The sequence below is a fragment of the Polypterus senegalus genome, chromosome 5 (genome assembly GCF_016835505.1).
Source record: "Polypterus senegalus isolate Bchr_013 chromosome 5, ASM1683550v1, whole genome shotgun sequence".
Lineage (NCBI taxonomy): Eukaryota > Metazoa > Chordata > Cladistia > Polypteriformes > Polypteridae > Polypterus > Polypterus senegalus.
In genome coordinates this window covers 138,040,666-138,057,640 of record NC_053158.1, presented here as the reverse complement: position 1 = coordinate 138,057,640, position 16,975 = coordinate 138,040,666, and positions in this window count along the sequence as shown.

Here is a 16,975-nt window from a genome sequence, read left to right as displayed (position 1 = left end):
TATGTCACTAAAGGCAGATATTAAGTGTGAAATTAGAAGAGTTTGGTTTACCAAAACTTTCATAATGCGTGTCACACTCGTTTCACCTATTTCTATACATAACCTTGAAAATTATACAGTTTTTGGTGTTTCTGATATACAGTATACATATACTTTATATAACACACAGTATATATATTTGACTTCTGTAGTCAATTACAGGTAATCATTGTAACACAAATTGTTTATGCTATTTAACATGTCATTTGCAAGCATTAAGTATAGCTATTAGCCTTTCTCTGCTGAATTACTCCTGAAAACTAAGATTCCTTAGAGGGATTTAAAGGCAGACAAAAACAGTTAAACTTTTACGCTTGAAATGAATTTGTTATGCCTCTCAAGTGTCCATCTAATAGCATATCCAGAGTGCTAGAGAGTAATATAAATAAAGCTATGTGTTAGAATTAGTACATTTTCCTGGAGTGGTATATATATAACCTTAAGGTAGGGAAAATGGGGATGATATCTTAAGCTATGATCTACTACATTGAAAAATGAAGAAGCCCGTGTTAGGTCATATCATTATAGCAAAGGTCATATCATTATAGCAATATTTCAGTGTCCACAGTAATAACCCTGTGTTGCTTGAGGCACAGTAAATTCCCATGGTCTTCATGGTAAAACATATACAATGAGTATGTTCACCACAGAAAAAGTAGATATTGCTATTCTTAAGTACATCACAACTCATCATGTGAAAACTGTTCTTGTATCAGAGCTGTAAGCTGCTGAGAACATTTACCACAGAAAAGAACAATATATTAGCTACTAGCAGAATATCCGCGCTTCGCAGCAGAGAAGTAGTGTGTTAAAGAAGTTATGAAAAAGAAAAGGAAACATTTTTAAAATAACGTAACATGATTGTCAATGTAATTGTTTTGTCACTGTTGTGAGTGATGAGTGTTGCTGTCATATATATATATATATACATACACACACACATATAAACATATATATATACATATCCATACATATATACATATACACATATATATATACACAAACATATACATATACACACATACATACACATATACATACATACACACACACATATATAAACGAGCCTTGGACACAGACAGATGGACATCGTAAGTTCACCCAACACACTTTTATTCACACTATTTACAATTGCCGTGCTCTCAAAACCCCAGTGCCTCTTGCACTGATTCCCCAATTGTCCAGGCCACACAGTCCTTTGTGCCTTCCTTTCCTCCTGGCCGCCTCCAGTCCTTACTCCAGCTCCGTTCTCTTCCACCCGACTTCCACTAATGACTGGAGGGAGGCGGCCCCTCTTATAGGAACCCGGATGGGCTCCAGCTGCTTCCCGGCAATTGATCTTGGCCACACCCCTGTGTGGCAGAAGTGCCGGCTGCGCACCCCGAAGCCATCCGGGTGTACCCTGTCGTCTTCTCCCCGGCACTTCCTGGTGTGGCGGAAGTGCCAGGCTCCCGGGATAAATAGGCACTGGGGCGCCGCCTGGTCCCTACAGGGCTGGGCTTCCAAGCCTCCTACCCGAGGCCTCCTGCATAACCAGGACGGACACACCCTCTCGGTCTGGAGGACACACGCCCTCCTCTGGTCCTTCAAGGCGTCCCGGCCGGGCTCCCGCCCCGGCCGAGGACCACACGGGATAAACCGGCATCGGGGCGCCGCCTGGCGGTGGCCACGGATCCCTACAGGGCTGGGCTTCCAAGCCCTCTACCCGAGGCCCCCAACATAACCAGGACGGACGCCCCCTCGCGGTCTGGAGGAGCCATAAGCCCTCCTCTCGTCCTCCACAATATATATATATATATACACTCTTTGGGGTGCGAGCAACTGTTGCTGGGGGTGCCAGAATCCATCAAGGAAGAAAAATGAAAAACATTATTTGTACAAAATCTTAATTTATCCATTCCTAAATAATTAAATGGGCAGGCTATTTCGTATCAGTGCAATACGCTGTTTGTTAAAACGGATGACTCCCGCTCTTACGTGCAAGTCTGCGTGGATATTATGAACTATCATATCTGTTCAAGTTCTATTTAAATTTTAAATAGAAGGAATTTTTATTTAGTCGACAGAAATATCTTTGGTAGGAATGTAAGTTAAATGTAGGCATCATTGCATACATTTTTCTTCACCATACAAATGTAGAGTAAATTCACCTTACATTCCAACCAAAGATATTTGTGTCGACTAAAATAGAACTTGAAAAGATATATTTTTTCGAATGTGATCGCGCAATTCAGATCGAGTTGACACGCACCGACGCACCGAGCCCGCGTGCTATTGTGGTTTCGCCTGCGTGCCTCAATAAGTCACCCTCCCCTCGCTCTTACTTTTTTACCTCTAATAAATACACTGAGTATGGGTTTACCCAAACAATCATTGATGGAGAATAAAGTATCTATTATTCATAAAGCTTCAATTGGTGATCTGTCTTTCTGCGTTAACCGCATATTTTTTCATACGTCTCAAAACAAGGGGATGCGAGGGTAAAATGAATCGGGAAGCGCACGAACATACTCAGTGCACCCTCTCTCGGGAATCAAACCTCGGTCGTCGGGCGCTAGCCTCTACCATTGCGCCACGGCGTGTGGTTTGTCTATTTGAGAGTATGTAGATTGGGGTATATATATACATATATATATATACCCGCGCTTCGCAGCGGAGAAGTAGTGTGTTAAAGAAGTTATGAAAAAGAAAGGGAACATTTTAAAAATAACGTAACATGATTGTCAATATACAGTAATTGTTTTGTGAGTGTTATGAGTGTTGCTGTCATCAAGGATTTGATTATCATTATTTCTTTCAATCAGGTTCGTATTTGTAGGATGTGTTGTGTTCAAGTTACATTCCGGGTTTGTCCAGGTTTCAATCATCGATTCGTTTCTTACTGCATCAATAAACAGCTCATCTTCCTCTTTATCTGAGACGTGACACACTGCATGCATGGGTTTTTTTACACTGTCTTCCTTTAGTGGGACATTGACTTTTTCCACCGTGTGCTTTGTTTCCGCAGTAGCTGCACTTATGAATATGCTTGTATGTATCAGACGCTTCATATTTTTTTGCTGCCTTCTCAATTGTGTAATTCAGTCTTTGTTCAGCACTCTTTACAACTGTTGCTTTTTGTCTGTGCACTTCGTCAGTTCACGTGAGCCACTCGGTGTACATGCATCAAAGTTTCCCAGCTGTGCTGGTGCCATCTCGTGCAATGTCCACGGCTGTCTTTAATGTTAGCTAAGACGCAGCACTTAAAAGTTTCTCTCACAGTTTCACTGAGTTTGTGCCAAACACTACCCTAACCATCTCATCTTCCTCTGCATAAGCACAGTCCTTCACCCGTGAATATTTAGCGGCAGTGTTTTTATTGGTTTGCGCTGACGGACGGCCTTATATGGGCAGGCACTAAATTACGTGGGAGGCGTAACTCCGCCTCCCACGGGCATCGAGCAGAAGTCTATTATAGTATATGGACGAAAAAATAGGTTCCAGTTATGACCATTACGCATAGAATTTCGAAATGAAACCTGCCCAATTTTTGTAAGTAAGCTGTAAGGAATGAGCCTGCCAAATCTCAGCCTTCTACCTACACGGGAAGTTGGAGAATCAGTGATGAGTCAGTGAGTGAGTGAGTCAGTGAGGGCTTTGCCTTTTATTAGTATAGATATATTTCAAAAGGTGAATAAGCTAATTCTCTGGGGCAGATAGATAGATAGCTAGATAGATAATTATTTGCCTCCAAGCAGAAATCTGACATTTGCTTTCTTCCTGAGAAGCACTCCATTCCTGGTTCCACTGACAGCCTTGTCCTTAGACCACAAAAATTGCTTTTCGGGAGGAAATTTGCTGTATCCTAAATACATCAAACATATTAAGAGTATAATATCCCTGGTTTCACTTGCAAGATGGTGAAGAATGGCATATGCTGTGGCCATTCGCGCACACCAGTTTTTAAAGATTTTCCAGTTTAAGCCAATTATTTTAAATTAATGTACTACACTAACTGATTACAAAAAAATAAACCCCCACGCATGCTGCTTTGTGAATACACTGCTGGAAAAAGAATTAAACTGTTAAATACTTTGAGAAATTTTTGAAAAAGCTGAAAGACAGGGAAAACTGGTGAACGTATGACAGTGTGGCGGATGCCGGGGGGACAACCTGGCCGGGATACCTTGGAGGACTGGAAGAGGGCGTACACCCACCTCAGACCACCCTGGTTGCTATGGGAGCCACGGGTACAGAGTTTTGAAGCTCAACCCTGTAGGGGCCTGTGTTCACCACCAGGGGGTGCCCCAGTGCCTTGGAGACCCTGGACCTCAGCATTTCCACCACACCCGGAAGTGCTGGGGGAAGAAGAGCAGGGACACACGGAGTGCTTCCGGGGATGTAGCCGGCACTTTCGCCACACTGGGGTGTGTCGGTGGAAGATTGCCTAGAAACACCTGGAGCACATCCGGGTGATTATAAAAGGGGCCGCCTCCCTCCATTCGATGGCTGGAGTCAGGTGGAAGTGGACAAGAGTCTTAGAGGAGAGGAGTGGAGGTGGACCAGAGACCAGAAGAGGCATTGTGAGAAAGCCTGGACTTGAGGGGTGGTTGGTGCTATGGCACTGGGTTTGTGCACACTTGTGTAAATAATAAGTGTAAATAAACATGTATGTGGTGAAACATCATGTCTTCCTGTCTGTGTCCGGGCTGTTTCTCACAACAGTTAGTAAGGCTATGCATTCTATGCTAAAGATGACATTAAAATTTGAAAGAGGAACATGTGGAGTATTTAAACATTGAGTTTATCAATGCAATGCAATACACGTATAAATCTATTAACCTATATATGAGTATACCATTATGGTATAAAGATTCACATACGCATTGGAATATGCCTGAAGCAAATGTCGGAAGAAACTGCAAGATATATTGTTACACATAAATATTTATTTGGTGGGATAATACTGATTACCTCCTACCTCTTTGTGCCTTCATACATTTATTTATGTGTTCATTTTCTTTCATTTTATTCTAATATAGTGTCACAGTGGGGCAGCATTGGACACAACCAGAAACCACACTCACACCAGGACAGTTTTGAGTCCTTAATCAATCCAATCTGTGAATTTTTGATACGAACCACATCAAGGCCAGAAATGAACACAGGGATCTGGAGACAGCAGCACACCCGTAAAGTGCACCCAGTTAATGGACTGCAGACTGAACAGGCAGAACTGCAGGCAAAACCGTGTCAAACATGAAATAACATTACCAATTGTGGGGGATTTTTGACAAAGATGCCAACTCAACTGTCAAGGGTAGCTTTTTTAATTTTAGAATAATCTCTAGCATTAAGCCAGTGTTATCATCACCTGATTTAGAGAAGCAGATCCATGAATTTTTATACAGTTATCAGTCAATCTTCTTTACAATAATTACAATTGGTACAGAGTTCTAAAACCAGATTATTCCAAATACTAGGAAGAGAAGGCACATACCTCTGGTTTTAACTTCCCTTCTTTTGCTCCCATTTAGATATTTGATTCGTTTTAAGGTACTACTTTTTGCATTTAAAGCTTTAAATGGTTTTGCCCCTTTCTATATTTGTTCACTTACTTTGTCCCCACTTCACCAGTAGGTCATTAAGATCATAAGATCAAGTATTGATATTGATTAATCCCGATTAACACTCAAAGGGGAACAGTGCCTTCGCAGTAGCTGACCCGAGACAATGGAATAGTCTACCCCTCGATGTTTGAGCTACTTCTTTAATTATGATTTTTAAAAATTAAACTTAAAACTTGTTGTTTTTTATTAGCTTTTAGGTCTGTCTAGATGCATTTATATCTTATAAAAATATAATTTTTCGATGTTGTATTCCTTATAACGTTGCTTACTCCATATGGTTTGAAGTGATGGCTGAGAAAAAAAAATAATCTCGTGTTTTCATGCAGAATGGGGCTAACAAATTTTATGTTTTAGTGGAAGTGGTCAGTGACCAATGAAGGAAAACAGCAAACGATATCAAAACATTCATGAGATAAATCTCACATTACTCGTGTTACATAAGTCATGTCAAGTTATCCAGCTGTATACTCAAATGTATGCATTTTTTGCTAGTAAAATAAAAGTTGCTAACAACCTGGAAGCCTTTCCACATGGGGTTAGGCTTATGAATTGAAGACCAGACTCTCGGAGAGATTAAAAAATTTCCTTGGTCATCACTACAAAGGGGTACAGGGGTAAGAAATATTACAACAAATATCATTTCGATGTTAATCAATGTTGATTTATTTTGTTTTCTTATTGTGTCTTTTATTTTTCTATTCTTTATTATGTAAAGCACTTTGAGCTACTGTTTGTATGAAAATGTGCTATATAAATAAATGTTGTTGTTGTTGTTGTTATCATGTTTTGGTGTAGTATTCCTTTAATGTCTCTGTACTAATGACTATATGGTTTGTGAATGTATGGTTCCTTTCATTGCCTTTTTTATTGTTAAATTGTACAGCACTTGGTTAGTACAATTTTGCTTTTAAATGTGTTTTACAAATAAAATGTATATGCTTGTTTGCTAATCAGCTCTGGGCACCAGTTAATCACACAGTCCACTCATATACAGTCATAAGGATCCAATTAGGAAATGCCAAAAAACGAACATGTACATCTGAGGGATGTGTCAGAAAAACTGGAACAAATGTAGTCACATAAAGGCTTCTTCCATAGTTATCATAGATAAGGACCAGAACCAGTTTTTGAACCCAGGACATTCTGCATTTAAAATATAACACAATATAACTTTGGATAAATTTTTTTTAATGTTCTAAATACACATTAAAAACAACCAATCTATATGTACAAAGGAAATGTGCATATAAATATTTTACATATTTATATATTTTAACAAACAAACAAACCTCCTTAATATACAGTAATCCCTCCTCGATCGCGGGGGTTGTGAAAATCCGCGAAGTAAAAACCATATGTCTGTATGGTTATTTTTTATATATTTTAAGCCCTTATAAACTCTCCCACACTGTTAACATTATTAGAGTCCTCTAGACATGAAATAACACCCTTTAGTCAAAAGTTTAAACTGTGCTCCATGACAAGACAGAGATGACAGTTCTTTCTCACAATTAAAAGAATGCAAATATATCTTCTCTTCAAAGGAGTGCGCGCATCAGGAGCAGAGAATTTCAGAGAGAGAGCGCTCGCTAAGAAAAGCAAACAATCAAAAAATCAATACGTGCTTTTAAGTATGCCGAAGCACCGCGATAAAGCTACATGCTCTGATTAGGTAGCTTCTAAGCCATCCGCCAATAGCGTCCCTTGTATGAAATCAACTGGGCAAACAAACTGAGGAAGCATGTACCATAAATTAAAAGACCCATTGTCCACAGAAATCAGCGAACCAGCGAAAAATCCATGATATATATTTAGATATGCTTACATTTAAAATCCGCGATGGAGCGAAGCCGCGAAAGTCGAAGCGCGATATAGAGAGGGATTACGTATTATATAAATATCGTAACTGGTCAATTATAAATAATAATAATAATAATACATTTCATTTATATAGTGCCTTTCCCATGCTAAATAAGCTAAACCCATTCAGCAAAGGAGAGATGGCAAACAAAATGTCTGCATATCTGCATAGTCATCTGAAAGAAAGTAAGCCTAGGGCTCATAGTCACTAAGAAAGAACCGATAGTACCTGGTCACATCTAATCAATTCATCGCCCGTTGTTTTTCAAAGGACAGCACTTTTTCAGACTCCCATTCTGCTAGCACTAAAGCTTCTCTATTGAGTATGAAATTCAATACACACTGCTGTTGACTATGTGTGGATGTCATCCCTGACAGATTGAAGAGTCAGCACTGTTACACAGCCTCCCTTCGAGTGGTCAACTTTCTCAGCAACCATTTCTAACTTGTTGCAATCTCTTTTTGTCACAGACCACTTGCAAATGCCCTGTAGGTACCCTGCTAGTAGATTGGGAGCAACCGAGTGAGCAGTGAGAGGCTATAAAAAGTTATTATAACAGTTCCATAAAGGAACACACAAGTCTTATATTTAAAAAAAAAAGGGAAAACCAAAACCAAAAAGGGTCTCAAAATAATTACACCACTATTTACCCCATACAGTCCTATTTAAAATAGAAGTCTTAAAGACCAAAAAGTACATATTGGCAACAGCCTAAAAACACAAAGAAAAGGCTTCACTAAAAAGAAAACCTAGAGTGTCTCCTGGCAAAATGGAGTGCCTTCCCAACAGTAAACTGCTGTGCTACCCAGCCTCATACTTAAGAGCAGTGCATACAACTCACTCCCTATCCATCTCCAACTGATTGAGATAAGAAGACCCCTCAGTACTTCAATCTCAGCCTTATTAAGGGGGGATCCTTTTCCTAACTAACCTACTCTTCCCATGGTAACAACTATTCACCAGATGGGAAGCGTGGAAATGGTGTCACTTGAGTTAACAGTTCACAATACTGGGGCACTGAAGACAAGACAAACTACACAAAACCAACACCCAACAAAACTAATTTATATGAATACACCAAAATGATCAAATCATATTGACTGAAACCAGACCTTTCAGAAACAATACTGACACCTACCTATGCATGTGTTCCTGTAAATGCACTTGGCCAGAGTGCCTCATTTAAAGTTTGGCTGTGAGTGCACAAACACTTGCACGACCCATGGCCAAAAACAGAAGACGTAAGCTCTAGAAGATGGCTTGCCAGTACTAGTAAGCTCCATGCGTGTCTCTAGTTTGCACACTGTAATTCTAATCTAGAAATTATAACCATTGGCACTGCTCCTAGCGCTATCCCACCCGACATTAAAAACTGTCCCCCTGCATTGATTGTAGCTCTAATAACATGGAGAGGCCACCAGCCACTTTGAAACAACTGGATGGTCTTTTCTCCTACTGTGGTCAAGTGGCCAGTGACAAAGGCACAGCAGCAATGGCTTTGAGTGCTGCACTGCCACATGGTGCATTAGGGCTATTTGACGCTTCACTTCTGTGCCGTGATCTCACCATTATATTTTGGAAAGCAAACCTTTTGGTTCACATCTGCAAAAGGTATCTGCTAGGCTCTCTTCCCTCTTGAATTGACTGGGCAACCAGATTTTTAGGTCCCATATCTCAGCTTTGACACTCTAAATCAGCAACTCTGAATACCACAGCAAGATGACATATAGGCCTTCATGATACCTGAAGGTTTTCTGAGTCAGACAGCGGATCTTCAACTTGCCCCACATCTGACACCAATGAAACACTGCACAGTGCTTACCACCACTGCCCAAATGAATTTTTGCTCATTTCAATGATCTCTTTGGTGGCTTACTTTGATTAGTAGGACCGCTTCCTATAGCCCCACTAGAGCAGTGATTGGGCAACTGTTGTAGACTCAACCTTAGCTCTCCTACAGCTGACAATGAAGCTGTTGTTTTGAATGAAGGACTACCAGCTCATACTGCTGCTGACTCAGCACTGCTATCATCTCTGGCTGATGCAACTTGTCTGATCTGTTAAAATATATCGACACATAATGTTATGCTACACATTTAAACAAGCTTCATCCCTTGTTATTTTCATAGGTTCTGCACATTTTGGAATTTATGGAAAGCGACTGGTAAATTGTGTAGTGTTTGATGTTTAAGGTTCAAAACAGCTATTTAGAATATAAAGTAGGTGTTTACTGTTTTGTTTTCTTCAGTTTTTCCCCTGTGGACCCTCACCTTTAAATATTTTGCTAAAAAGGCTTGTCTTTTTATGTGGTAGGTTATTGAAGCTGCATTTATTTCTGTAAGTAAATGAAACTCCTTTTATAAATGAATAATGTCAGAAACAGTACCTAATCTTGTGTGTATTTAACACTGTCCAGATTAATGCAAAAATGATAGCATATGACATTTTCAGAAATGGTTATTTTTAATTAAGACTACTTTATGTAATTTTTAGTAAATTTATTGTGCTATATGTCTATATAAAGCATCTTGTCATTTAGAAGAATCATCCTTGGAAAAATTTTTTTAGATCTTATATAAAGTGTAGATAAGCTTTATGTTTGACGTGTGAAAATAGTTGAGTATAGCTACTGCTAAGCCATTTCAATTGTATTTTTCTTCTTATGGCCTTGGAGTTGGTATTTGATATCAATGTTACTAAGATTTAATTATTTCCCTTTTCTTGGATGCATGTTCTATGTTGGACGTGCAAATTTAACATCAGAAGCATTTGGTCAAATATGAAAATTGTGTGAACATTTGTTTAAATTTACCTATATCATTACTATCACAGGCTATGAAACCTTATTTATAACATTTTTTATAGGTGTATGAATATAAAGCATAACCATAAACACGTACATAATATATCAATTAGACTGATATTAAATAGAAATTGTTTTGTAAAAACGTCTTTCCTCCCCAGAAGCATTCTTGGACATTGTCTTCTGTGGGGTCCATTAGTACATCATATATGTTTTTGTTTTTTTGATATTTTCAGTCATTCTTATTCATTTCAATCTTCCTTTTTATTTAACAACAGATCTTATATAGTCTTCTTCAATGTGCTTGATCAACCTTTTCCAAATAGATCAGTTCTGCACCTTCTCATTAGTCAAGTTCTTTTCCTGCAGATCTTCCTGTAATTTATTTGTCCACCTCCACTTTCACCTCCCTCGCTTTCTCTTCCCCTGAACCTCCATTACCATCACTATTTTGCCCACATATTCATTGTCTCTCCTTATCACATGTCCATTCCACTCCAATCTACTTTCCTGTACATTCTTAAATATCTCACATTATTGCTGTTCCACTGATTGTCTCATTTCTTATTTTGTTCATTTTTATAACTCTTTCAACTTCTCATTTCTGCCACATCTAAATTCTTCTGTGCTTTCTGTACTTTCAGTGTCTCAGCTCCATATAACATTGCTGGTCTTACAACTATGTTAAAAACCTTACCATTAACCTTTGCCTTAATTCTTCGATCACATAATAGCTTCTTCCAATTGTCTCAACCACACTGCACTTTCTGGGTTAAGTCTGCATCTGATTTTCCATCTCAGGCTACCACTCATCCTAGATATTTAAATTTATCCACTTTTTTCAATAGCTTTCCCTGCAGGCTAATTTCTCAATTCTGATCATCATTAAACCTCATATATTATATCACCAGAAGCAAGGCAGGAACCAGCCATCAAGAGACCACTAGTCAATCATGGTGGTCACTCATGCTCAAAACCACATCCGTACTTGATTATGGATGTGGTTAGTTTCCAATTAACCTAACACATGTCTTAAGGATCTGGGTGGAAAACTGAAGTACAGAGTAAAAGGCACATGCAGACATGTGGAGAATGTGCAGACTTCATATTTACAATGAGTGGGCGATCAGTTCGAACCAGAGATATTGGATATGTGAGTCACCATTTGTAATCATTTACCCATTGTCCTCCCCAAATAGAAAATGAATTACATTAAAATACATTTTATTGAACTGAAAATTCCTAATAATTATACTACTTTATGAGTAACGAAAATCAAAATATTGAAGGAATTCCAAAGTCATGCCTTACAATCTGTATTACGATTGACCACATTCAAACAGTCTATAATTCACTTTACTTCCTTTTTTTTTCTACTGTTATAATAAATAACGGTTAAAATGGTGTTCCCATTATTTCTCATTGCATGCAAAACAGACACTAAACACCTTATGTATGGAAGCTATCAACATTACTGCAAACAAATATTTCATTTTGTCATACAAATTCATTCAATTTCCGTAAACGTTTCTTTTTATAACTTCCACACATAACATGCAGACTATTGGTGTTTATGACCAAGTTCTTCAATTGAAACCAGAAGTTTAAGTGGTGGAAGAAAGAATCTGCAGACTCCACACCAGATGATAATTCTCCTCTGGAAAACTGACAGATGTGAATGATGGTTCCCCAGGGACACTCACAGACTGACATTAGCTCTTGGGAGCTATATGGAATGTATTTATGGAGACAAAAAGTTTACATTAGGAGCGCTGATGATGCACCAGAGATCCAACCTGAAGAGGAATGAATGGAAGACGGAAAATGCGTCTTTCTAACATTACCTTTAAATGAGTTTCAAATGAGCAAAATAAAACATTTAGGTGTAGAATGTTTACGCAGTGATTTTCATGTCTGGTAGAAGCTGAACAATGCTGTATGACTCTGGTGAATAACCCACTTTTTTGATCTTCTGGCAATTCTTTATGTGGGACATATAAATTACAGTTATGAGTTTAACAGTTGCAAAAAATATTTAATGGGATTTTAAGTTCTCTTGTAACAGCAGTCATGCAATTAAAATTGCATTTAAAGACAAAATTATTTTCACCTCCACCTTTAATTAACCTTTTGTTTGTAAAGTTACTGCTGAATAGCATAATAAAATAAAGAGTTATTAGGTATGTACTATAATACTATAATGTGCTACAACTGAACACCAGCAAAACCAAGGAGCTGGTGGTGGATTTTAGGAGGCCCAGGCCCCTCATGGACCCCGTGATCATCAGAGGTGACTGTGTGCAGAGGGTGAAGACCTATACATACCTAGGAGTGCAACTGGATAATAAATTGGACTGGACTGCCAACACTGATGCTCTGTGTAAGAAAGGACGGAGCCGACTATAGATCCTTAGAAGGCTGGCGTCTTTCAACATCTGCAATAAGATGCTGCAGATATTCTATCAGACGGTTGTGGTGAGTGCCCTCTTCTACGTGGTGGTGTGCTGGGGAGCCAGCATAAAGAAGAGGGATGCCTCACGCCTGGACAAACTGGTGTGGAAGGCAGGCTCTATTGTAGACACAGAGCTGGACAGTTTGACATCCGTGGCAGAGCGACGGGCACTGAGCAAGCTCCTGTCTATATTTGAAAATCCACTGCATCCACTGAACAGGATCATCTCCAGACAGAAGAGCAGCTTCAGTGACAGACTGCTGTTAATACGTTAATATTATACAAAATTACTGTCTGTCTATTATACCTTCATTGTTATCACTCTTTAATTTAATATTGTTCTTTATCAGTATGATGCTGCTGAAGTATGTGAATTTCCCCTTGGGATTAATAAAGTATCTATCTATCTATCTATCTATCTATCTATCTATCTATCTATCTATCTAATTTCATCATTTAGTGACAGTTGGCATTCACCACAATTTTCTGTTGAAAAGTATATGGATCCAAATCTCTATGGGCTCTTACTGGTCCTTATTAATTCCAAATGGTTTTTATTTCAATGTAATGGGGATGTTTGACCAAACGGATGTCTATCTGATGTTATCTTTTCACAAAAATTCAGAACGTGCGAAAATCATTGCATCTAAGTTGTGCTCCTATAAAGGAGAGGTCAGACTGCACTTTACATGCACTTGAGTTTTAAGAATAGTTTTTGTTTACTGCTCTATTTTGACACACACACTTTTGCATTTGCAATGTAACAGTTTTAGAATTGGATAGCCAATAAGGAATTTTGTTCATATTACAATTAAATCTCATATCTTATGAGTCTTCATTAAATGTCAAGGATTCTCGTGTTTTGCTATGACCATAGGCATTTAAAGGAAATTGTTTATCAAAAACATGTATCTGCAGTGTTTTGTAAAATTATTCATATCTATTCATAGATATTTTTGTTGATTCTAAAATGATACAAAATGTTCAGATCGTATGCACTAAGTTGAAAATAACATATAATAACAGGAAATATTTGGAGCTGTAGTGACACCACACAAGCAAGTACATTACAAAACTCTACATTCCATAAGTGTTGCAATTGATGTTTAACTACAGTATATTGTCTGCCCAAAACACTAAATAAAATCAATACCTAATTCAAAATGGAACACACTTTTCAATGCTGGGCCACATTTCATTCTCCCGCTGTAGTTCTCTCACAGGCTGAAACACAGCAGCATACATGTATTTAAAAAAAACACGTTGCTGTAATTTTCACTCTGTCTCTTACAAAGGCCCATGTTGGTTTTAGGGGAAATATTTTCTCCAGGAATGCTTTTAACTGGAGATTTTCTTGTCCTCTCCTCAGATGTCAATTGGCCATGTCTTTTGTTAACTTTAACTTTCGTAACCATGACCTTATTTCAGGTTTTAACAAGGGACATTGACCTCTGTATTATTGTTATTTTAACTATATGTGTATGTTTATGTATATAAGTGTTGTTTGACTATATACTTTACTGCTGTCATTTTACAGCTGTAACACTGAATAAGTACGCTGAACGTGTACTCAGTGGAGAGCAATTGGTAATAATAAACTGAGCTAAACTGAACTGACATCTTCGGCATACTGAATAAAACGTTACTGGAAGGATCTCTGATTAGGACCATACAGAAGCTATATAATTTGGAAAACTAAATTATCTTGGGTGGAACGAAATACTCTGATGTAGTTTATCAGTGTTAATACCAGGCAGGTATTTTTAACAAAAATTCAGGATTATTTTTAATAAAGTTAATGCCCAACATTTTGCACTGAATACAAGATAAGGATAGATCTGAAACTCCTCATCTACAAACATCACAAGGCAAAAATATCATCAAATAGTTCATCTTACTACAAAAGGTCTTCTAAACCTTGAAGTTCTCCTAATTTGTTGAAGTAATTAATACATTAACATTCTCAACCCTCCCTATTCACAGGCACAGTCCAACCCAATTGCATTAGTAACCAGAAAGGATCATGCTCTGAACAAGTAGCACTTCATTGCAGGACTTGTTTGCTGAGTGTTAAAATGTTAGAACAATTGTGACCAGAACCGGCTATTCAGTTCAGCATGCTCATCCATCCTTTTCATCTAGAGTGTCTAAAATCAAGTCAAGTCAGTTCCACAAAGTGAAATAACATATTGCATAGGCCACAGCAAATTACCCCAGAAATCCAACTGAGGTTTAATATAGAAGTATTTGTTACTGAAAATATTATGTACCACAACACAGCAGCACATTAATACATGACAGTAGCAAGACATGAACCACACCAGGCCACTAGGAGCAATTTGGATTAGTTGTGGAGTTCAGATAGAAGTTATAGGGAAACCAGAAAGCTGGTGATATTACAACTTAGACAGAACAAGAGCCTAAACCAGAAACTGACTAGAGTAATTAATGATAAAGGAACTGTTCATGTGAATACAGTGAAGCGGAGTACTACCACAGTAAAACACCAGTTAAAGTAAATACCAGAGACCAGGAAATGAAAATTTTGATTGAAAAATGGCAAAAGGTCAAAAGTCAACAGATCATTATCACTGTCCTATCAAAGTCCTAAAAACTAACCAGACACCATAGCCAAAATATAACTGCACCAATATTTGTATCCCAAAAATTGTAAGCTCTAAATAACTTTTTGCATAATATCCAAAAACTTGGATGCGAAATCTAGCATTTTACCATCTTAAATACCATCAGCATGGTAATGTCACAAAAACACTTAAAAGACAACCATAACCCACTATAACCAACAACAATATGGCCACCATATTAGAAAATCATTCAAAATGGCAGCATGACGAAAACTGATAAACAAAATGGTGTTGTAAAAATGGCACAATAATCAATCTTGCATTTTAGTTGTAGTGTCAGATTGCACAAAGCAATAAAGAAAACACAAAAATTAAATTTGTACATGCTAAAAATCATGACAGGAGATTGTACTGTCAGTTAAAAGTGAAGAGGGATGTCGAGTATAAGAGATTGTCATCTAGGATCACACCGATGTTCTGAGCAGTACAAAACTGACAGAATGTTCCACAAAGAAGCAAAATGGAAAAACAAGATATTAAATGTTTAACAAGTACAATGTTTATTCATGCACATGGAGATCTGGGCCAAATACTGGAGAGTAATGAAAAAATATCTCAGAAATACATAAACTATTAGGAACTATTTACAGGATACTGTGTGTCACCTACCTGGACAAAAACTTGTCCACATCACACAGATGGCAGATTACTTGTTACAGCGTGGGTATAGGCTATGTTGGGAGAAAGGTAGCTGGAGTAGGCGTTTGTAATTTTGAAAACCTCAAAATAGACTCAAGGTAAAATCAAGCCAGCTAATTATTTATCATTTTGTTCACACCATAGTAGTTCATTTTCAATTACAGGTCATGGATAAAGACATATACAAGAACATTTTTTAACAAATATTAATTCTTTCTCCAAAATCACATCCAATATTGACTAAAAATGACATTTACATCTTTGACGACAAAGATTTACATGAAAAAACATATGGGGCCTCATGTATAAACAGTGCGTACCCACAAAAATGTTGCATACGCCTGTTTCCATGCTCACTAGATGTATAAAAGATAAAGTTTTCCTTTCTTTGTTAGAGTCACATCTATGACATAGGCTTTATCAAATACACCAAAATTAATTGCACATTGTTTTCAAATTTAAGGGCACTTGATTGTAATCATTTTGTAACAGTATAATGGTGCACGGAATGGCCAAACTATTCCAGATACCATAGCTGCTTTAGTGTTGTTACTCTCAGTGCACCACTCAGAGTATTTTAACCCATTGTATCTTTGTGTGGTATCACAGCTGCTGCCTCACACTGTATGCTTGCTGGGACTTGGATGGATAAATGGATGGATGGAATAATTAAACATGTATGACAAAGATTTTTCAACGTTCCTTAAAAGTTTTAAAGAATCAGTGTGCTAAGCTTACAGCTGGTTTTACATTTATTACAGACACTTATTGTGTGGCAATTGGTTAAATGGAAAAATAAAATGGAAGGATCATTGCTCATCACTACCATGACCCCACATGTGTAATACATGTTTTAATGCATTGCATACTTGAAAATTATATCAAGTATACATTTCAGTATGTATTCAGTATTCTAAAATGTTCAGA